This window comes from Cebus imitator, unplaced genomic scaffold (assembly GCF_001604975.1).
Source record: "Cebus imitator isolate Cc_AM_T3 unplaced genomic scaffold, Cebus_imitator-1.0 Scaffold524, whole genome shotgun sequence".
NCBI lineage: Eukaryota > Metazoa > Chordata > Mammalia > Primates > Cebidae > Cebus > Cebus imitator.
Window position 1 is genome coordinate 240596 of NW_016107839.1, and position 7628 is coordinate 248223.

A 7628-nucleotide genomic window follows, 5' to 3' on the forward strand; every position below is an offset into this window, starting at 1 on the left:
GGCTCTTAGTATGCTTGGAGTTGGGCAATCATCACCACTATAAAATTCCAGAACATTCCATCACCTCCAAGAGAAAACTTGTCTACCCACAGCACACACAGCAACCCAGGCAGCCACTGATGTGATCTCTGGATCTCCAGATGCCAGAGCCTGGAAGCACAAGCTGTCGACAGGCAGTGCCTGGCTTCCAGACAGAAGAGCCACGTGGCCAGGAACTGAGCGTGACCCTTGGTCCTCTGGCCACAAGGCGCACAATTCCACCGACACCTGCGTGAGCTGGAATCAGATGTCTCCCCTGCTGAGCCCTCAGATGACTACACAGCCCTGGCTGACACCAGGGTTCCAGCCCGGTGAGACCCCACGCAGAGGACCCAGCCACATCATACCCAGGCCCCAACCCACAGAACCAGGAGCTGGTGGTGTTTTAAGTGCGCAGATGCGCAGTCTGCTATGCAGGGACAGAGAGCAAGCATGTCACGTGTGGGGGACACCACGTGGGGGATGCCACGTGTGGGGGACACGGGGCCACCTCCCAGAACAGGACACAATCTGGCCCTGACACCAAATGCCCACCTCCAGGTGGTTTCTGTAAACACTCCCCCCGCACCCCGCCCCAGTCAGCCAAGGGCTGGGAAGAAAGGCCTCGGAGCACAGGCCACGGAACCTAAGCCTGGAGCGCAGCCCTCCCCCCGCAGGCCTGGCTTCCCATCCCTTGACCATGTTCCTGCAGCCGTGGTGGGCCCCAGCTGTTGGGTGGGGCAGGTAGCCACCTGGGTGTCCCTGCCTACTCAGTCACAGAGGAGGCCCTGGTTGGAATGGGGCTGGCAGGAGGAGCTGGGAACATCCCCGGGGCTCCTGCTAACATCCCTCACTGCCAGGCACTGTGCCAAGGTGGCTATCAGGTGAGAACCTCTTGCCTGACATCACCAGCACCATGAACATCCCTGCTACTGGCCCAGGTGAGGATGGGAGGCAGTGGGGGCCTCCAGGGGAGAGGAAGGGCTGGCGGGGTCCCCAGCTCTCAGGATTCCTCACCAGAGGGAAGCCTGCCCTGGGGGGCAGACAACAGAGCAGAGAGGCAGGGGCGGGGATAGGCAGCCTGCAGGGACTGCTCACAGCCCCTGGGGGGTGGTGCTTCTGGGTCCCAGATCTCTGCCATCCACCCCCCCTGAGCATCCCCAAACCACTGGGCTGGCCGGCCCTCTGTTCCCACCGATTCAAATCGCAGGCCTGAGGCTGAGATTACAGGCGTGAGCCAGCACGCACAGCACACGTTGTTTTTTTGTTTTTGTTTTTTGAGATGCCGTTTCACTCTGTGGTCCAGGCTGAAGTACAGTGGTGCGATCTCGGCTCACTGCAACCTGTGTCTCCTGTGTTCAAGTGACTCTCCTGCCTCGGCCTCCCGAGTAGCTGGGATTACAGGCGCCCACCACCGCCCCCCCCCCGGCTACTTTTTGTATTTTTAGTAGAGACTAAAAATACATGTTGGCCAGGCTGGTCTCGAACTCCTGACCTCAGGTGATTCGCCTACCTAGGCCTCCCAAAGGGCTGGGATTACAGGTGTGAGCCACCGCGCCTCAGATGGTGCTGGAGCTCACCTCAGATGATCTGAACATGACTCTGGACAATCCTGAACACCAGGCCCACCCGGACCACACATTCCCACCGGTGTGGACAGATCCTCCCGCAGACAGGGATGTGTCTGAATCACTGTGCAACTGTGGGCTGTGGGCACCACTCCTCGTGATGCCCTACCCAGTTCATGCCTCAGCCACCGGGGCACCCCACAGATGGGGGACCAGCACCCAGTGTAACTCCGGACAGTGGCTTTGGAGGGTATGTTGAAGCGGCCCTAGCACTGCCTGAAGCTCACAACTGCAACACAGCACAGAAGCGGAGGTGCAGGGGGAGCCCTGACTGCAAAGCTTCGAGGTGGTGCCCACAGTAGCCGATTCGCTGGGCCCTCCAGACACGCACACCATGCGCCGCCAGGACCATGAGGCCTATGCGGCCCAGCAGGGCCACAAACACTCCACTGTCTCCAGGGTAAAAGACAAATGAAGCCTTGGCTTGTCCCTCTAAGAGTACAACCTCTGATGAAAAACGAACAAAAGACCTGGAGAGGAGGCAGCCGCCGGGACAGCACGGGCTGGGCCCGCCATGCCCTGGATGAGAGGTAGGACTCCTGGGACCGGCTGTGCACCGTGGCTCACGCCTGTAATCCCAGCACTTTGAGAGGCCGAGGCAGGCGGATCACGAGGTCAAGAGATTGACACCATCCTAGCCAACATGGAGAAACCTAGTCTCTACTAAAAATACAAAATTAGCCGGGTGTGGTGGCACATGCCTGTAATCCCAGCTACTAGGGAGGCTGAGGCAGGAGAACGCTTGAACCCGGGAGGAAGAGGTTGCAGTGAGCCGAGATCACACCACTGCACTCCAGCCTGGGCAACAAGAGCAAAACTTTGACTCAAAGCACACACACGGCCGGGCGTGGTGGCTCACCCCTGTAATCCAAGCACTTTGGAGGCCAAGGCAGATCACCTGAGGTTGGGAGTTCAAGACCAGCTTGACCAACATGGTGAAACCCCATCTTTAAAACACACATACAAACACACGCGTGCACACACACACACACACACACACACACTGGCTTGGTGTGATAATGGCACCTGTAATCCCAGCTACTCAAGAGGCTGAGGCAAGAGAATCACTTGAACCCAGGAAGCGGAGGTTGCAGTGAGCTGAGATGTCACCACTGCACTCCAGCCTGGGCAACACAGCCAGACTCTTAAAAAAAAAAAAAAAAAAAAGTCCCAAGCAGGCACAGAGCTCAGGCTGATTAACTGTCCTGGGGCAGGGCGGCCTCAACTACCAGTACAGCTCCTACCCACCACTGTGGCCCAGGGGCATGAGGCATGCCTGCAGCGACTGCCCCAACAGAGGGGGCCACCTGACCCTCCCCTACCACACCCACCCAGAAGAGACCTCTCAGGAGTGCAGGCCACCCAGGTCCCAGCAGAACGCAGCCCCCAGCCTGGGCTGTCTCTGAGCAGGGACGTGAACTGCCAGAGCTTCAGGCAGCTGAGTCAGGCCCTGGGTGGGGACAACCCTGGCGAACTGGAGGCTGGGAGGCCCTTATCTAAGCCCACAGATGAGGATGCCAAGGTCAGCGCTGGAACCTGGGTGTGTCCGCCCAGGAAACACACCCGGTGCTGCACCTGCCCTAGAGGTGCTGAGCCCAGCTTCGAGAGCTTAGGCAGCAGTCTTGACCCCTCCAAGCCTCAGCTTCCACCCCTGCGAAATGGGAATTCGCGCTCTGCCTTTAAGGCAGGGCTGTCAAAAGCTAAAGAGAAAGTGGGAGGCGCCTGACCATCTCCAGCAGAGTCCAGGAAGGCTCCTCAGAGGCAGTGACCCACAGCCTGGCCTGGAAGGCTGGGGAAGCCAGGGAGAGAACACCGAGGAGAAGGAGGACATAATGCTCACTTCCAAGGCATGCCAAATAGTCTTCGAGACGTCTTGTTTCTTTTTTTTTTCTTTTTTTTGGAGACAGGATCTCACTCTTTTGACCAGGCTGGAGTCCAGTGACACGATCTCAGCACACTGCAACCTGCACCTCCCAGATTCAAGTGATTCTCCTGCCTCAGCCTCCTGAGTAGCTGGGACAACAGGCACGTGCCACTGATTTTTTTTTTTTAAATAAAGACGGGGTCTCACCATGTTGGTCAGGCTGGTCTTGAACTCCCAACCTCAGGTGATCCACCCGCCTTGGCCTCCAAAGTGCTTGGCTTACAGGTGTGAGCCGCTGCGCCCAGCTGGTTTTTTTTTTTCAAGCAATTCTCTGAGGCCTCAGCCTCCTGAGTAGCTGGGATTACAGGTTCATGCCATCCTGCCCAGCTAATTTTTTCTTTATTTCTTTTTTTGTGTATTAGTAGAGATGAGGTTTCACCATCTTGGCCAGGCTGGTCTTGAACTCAGCCTCCCAAAGTGCTGGGATCACAGGCATCAGTCACTGTGCCCGGCCTAATTTCTTATTTTCGTAGAGACAGGGTTTCACCGTTATCAGCCAGGCTGGTCTCCAACTCCTGACCTCCTGATCCGCCCACCTCGGCCTCCAAAGTGCTGGGATGACAGGCGTGAGCCACTTCGCCCGGCCTGGGACTTGTCTCTTTACACACATGTATTTTATTTACTTATTTTGAGACAGGGTCTCACTCTGTTGCCCAGGCTGGAATGCAGTAGCGCCATCAAAGCTCACTGCAGCATCAACCTCCTGGGCTCAAGGAATCCTACTGCCTCAGCCTCCCGAGTAGCTAGTCCACAGACATGTGCCACCACGCCTGGCTAAATTTAAAAAAATAAAAAAAAAATTTTTTTTTTGAGAGGGAGTCTCAATAGTTTGCCAGGGCTGGAGTGCAGTGGTGCAATCTCGGCTCACGGCAACCTCCGCCTCCAGGGTTCAAGCGATTCTCCTGCCTCAGTGTCCAGAGTTGCTGGGATTACAGGCGCGCACCACCACGCCAGGCTAATTTTTGTATTTTTAGTAGAGACGGGATTTCACCACGTTGGCCAGGCTGGTCTCGAACTCCTGACCTCAAGTGATCCACCTGCATTGGCCTCCCAATGTGCTGGGGTCACAGGCATGAGCCACCGCGTCCGGCCATCCCTGTTTTCCATGGCGTGGATTCCGTTTCTGGCCACCCTACAAGGAAGCCTTCTCTGCATGACAGCGAGGAACTTCGGCCATCGGGGTAGGGTGTGGGAGAGAACTGGGGCGCCGCGTGATAGTAAAACCCTAAAAACCCACAGTCTAGGTAACGATGAGGAATGATGGTCAGTTTGGGGATGTGCAAAGGACTGGGGGAGTCTCCACCTAAAGGCAAACCCGAGCTGGGGAGGCGGGACGCGAAGGTGGAGGAAACCTGCGAGCTTGCATTCCGAAGGCAGGGGACTGGCGGCCATGACCTGGGGCAGGGCCACCGGAAGCAGCTGGAGCGCACGGGGTCTTCCGCCCAGGTCGTAGGGGCGCGCACGCGCAGAAAAGCACTGGGCCCGGGGCAACGCCGCCCTGAGGCCCCCCGTCCCCGCCAGGCTCGCGCGCACGCGCAGCCGCGCCACCTCCCCACATCGCCCACCCGCCACCCGAGACGCGCGTGAGGCTGGCCCGAGCCCCTCATTTTCGCCCGACGGACGGCCGGCGCCCCTCACCGCCGAGAAGTCCCCATGTCCACCCCTACTCTCCCCCCATGGGAGCCTAAGCCTAGAGAGCCTGAGACCTCGGGGCCGCGCGCGCTTACCTGAGGGACGCGGGCGCGGGCGCTTCGCCTCGCCAAGTCTTAGCAACCGGCCTGCCCCGCCTCGTCTCCGCCTGGAGCCGCGGAGCACGACGGGAGCGTAGTTCCAGGGGCGGGGTCGGCGCGAGGCAAAGGTGGGGTCAGGACTGCAATTCCCAGCATGGACTGCGCGCCGCCCCGTCGCTCCGCCTCCCCGCCCGCACTGCGCTCACATGATCTTCCGGGGACGGGACGGGGCGGGGAGGGGCGGGGCCGCTGGGCTGAGCGAGCTCTGAGTTTACCGGTTCGAATCCCATCAGTCGGCGTGGGAAATCTCGGAACCCGGGGATTTTTGGGAAGTCAGCAGAGTGGGGAGGATGAAGTAGAAGCGGGGGACACGACACCCATCCTCTGAGACCGGGACGGGGCCAAGTTCCAGTTCTGCCTGTTACTGAACTCCGGATCTGGGGACTGGTCCCCGTTCAGGCTTGAGTTTTCCCATCAGTACCACAGGTGAAGGAGACCTCTTGCATCTCCTGGGCCAAACATGCACACCTTTTTTTTTCTTTTTCTTTTTCTGTTTTTGAGACAGAGTCTCACTCTGTCACCCAGATTAGAGTTCAGTTCTCAGCTCACTGCAACGTCCAGTTCCCAGGTTCAACCAATTTCCGGCTAGTTTTTGTATTTTTAGTAGAGAAGGGGTTTCACGGCTGGGCACGGTGGCTCACGCCTGTAATCCCAGCGCTTTGGGAGGCCCAAGCAGGCGGAGCACCTGAGGTCAGGAGTTCAAGACCAGCCTGGCCATCATGGTGAAACCCCCATTTTAAATATACGTATATATATATAAATTAAGATGGGGCCGGGCGCGGTGGCTCACGCCTGTAATCCCAGCACTTTGGGAGGCTGAGGCGGGTGGATCACCTGAGGTCAGGAGTTCAAAACTAGCCTGGCAAACGTGGTGAAACCCTTTCTCTACTAAAAATACAAAAATTGGCCGGGCACGGTGGCTCACGCCTGTAATCCCAGCACTTTGGGAGGCTGAGGCGGGTGGATCACGAGGTCAAGAGATCGAGACCATCCTGGTCAACACGGTGAAACCCCGTCTCTACCAAAACTACAAAAAATTAGCTGGGCATGGTGGCGCGTGCCTGTAATCCCAGCGACTCAGGAGGCTGAGGCAGGAGAATTGCCTGAACCCAGGAGGCGGAGGTTGCGGTGAGCCGAGATCATGCCATTGCACTCCAGCCTGGGTAACAAGAGCGAAACTCCGTCTCAAAATAAATAAAAATAAAATAAAATAAATTAAGATGGGGGTTTCACCATTCTGGCCAGACTGGTTTCGAACTCCTGACCTCAGGTGATCCACCCACCTCAGCCTCCCAAAGTGCTGGGATTACAGGCGGGAGTCGCAGCGCCTGCTTCAAACCCCTGTCTTTAAAAAAATAATGATAATAAAGTCCTCGAAGGCTAGCAAGCTAGCATCATGTCGTGCGAGCCGTCGCTGGTTCTGGTGTACTGGGATATTTGCGGTCGGCCTGCTCCTGGAGTTCACGGATACCTCCTACGAGGAGAAACGTTACACGTGCGGGGAAGCTCCTGACTATGATCGAAGCCAATGGCTGGATGTGAAAATCAGGCTGGACTTGGAGTTTCCTAATCTGCCCTACCTCCTGGATGGAAAGAACAAGATCACCCAGAACAATGCCATCTTGCTGGACCGCTCGCAAGCACGACATGGGTGGAGAGACTGAAGAAGAGAAGATTCAAGTGGACATCGTAGAGAACCAAGTAATGGATTTCCGCATACAACTGATAAAGCTCTGTTACAGCCCTGACCGCGAAACACTGAAGCCTCAGTACTTGGAACAGCTACCTGGACAACTGAAACACTCCTCCATGTTTTTGGGGAAATTCTCATTGGTTTGCGAGGGGGGAAAAGCTCACCTATGTGGACTTTCTCACCTGTGATACCTTGGATCAGAACCGTATATTTGAGCCCAAGTGCCTGGATGAGTTCCCAAACCTGAAGGCTTTCATGTGCCTGGGCTTTGGAGAAAATCGCCGCCTACATCCAGTCTGTTAACTTCTTCAAGATGCCCATCAACAACAAGATGGCCCAAGGGGGCAACAAGCCTATATGCTGAGCAGGAGGCAGACTTGCAGAGCTGCTTTTGTTTCATCCTGTCCCTAAAGGGTCAGCACTATTTCTTTGCTCTTTTCAATAAATAACATTTAGGTTAAATAACAATCATAGAAGTGAGGGAAGGGTTTCACCAAAACATGCACATTTTATAGGCAATTTGTTAGTGGTTCCATTTGAACAAGTTTTACCAAGTGGGTTTTTTTTTTTTTTTT

The 7628-nt window shown here is 56.4% G+C and overlaps 1 protein-coding gene and 1 pseudogene across 1 annotated transcript in view; one reads left to right on the forward strand and one right to left on the reverse strand.

Annotated features, from left to right (window-relative positions):
- SCAMP4 (secretory carrier membrane protein 4) overlaps positions 1-5509 on the reverse strand; it is a 20941-nt gene extending 15432 nt beyond the window's left edge. The window contains exon 1 of the mRNA XM_017514514.2: positions 5298-5509. The gene's annotated coding sequence lies outside the window, so the exon portion shown is untranslated. The remainder of the gene's footprint in view (positions 1-5297) is intronic.
- Positions 5510-6756: 1247 nt separating this feature from the next.
- Positions 6757-7515, forward strand: LOC108293194 (annotated as a pseudogene).
- The last annotated feature ends 113 nt before the right edge of the window (positions 7516-7628 follow it).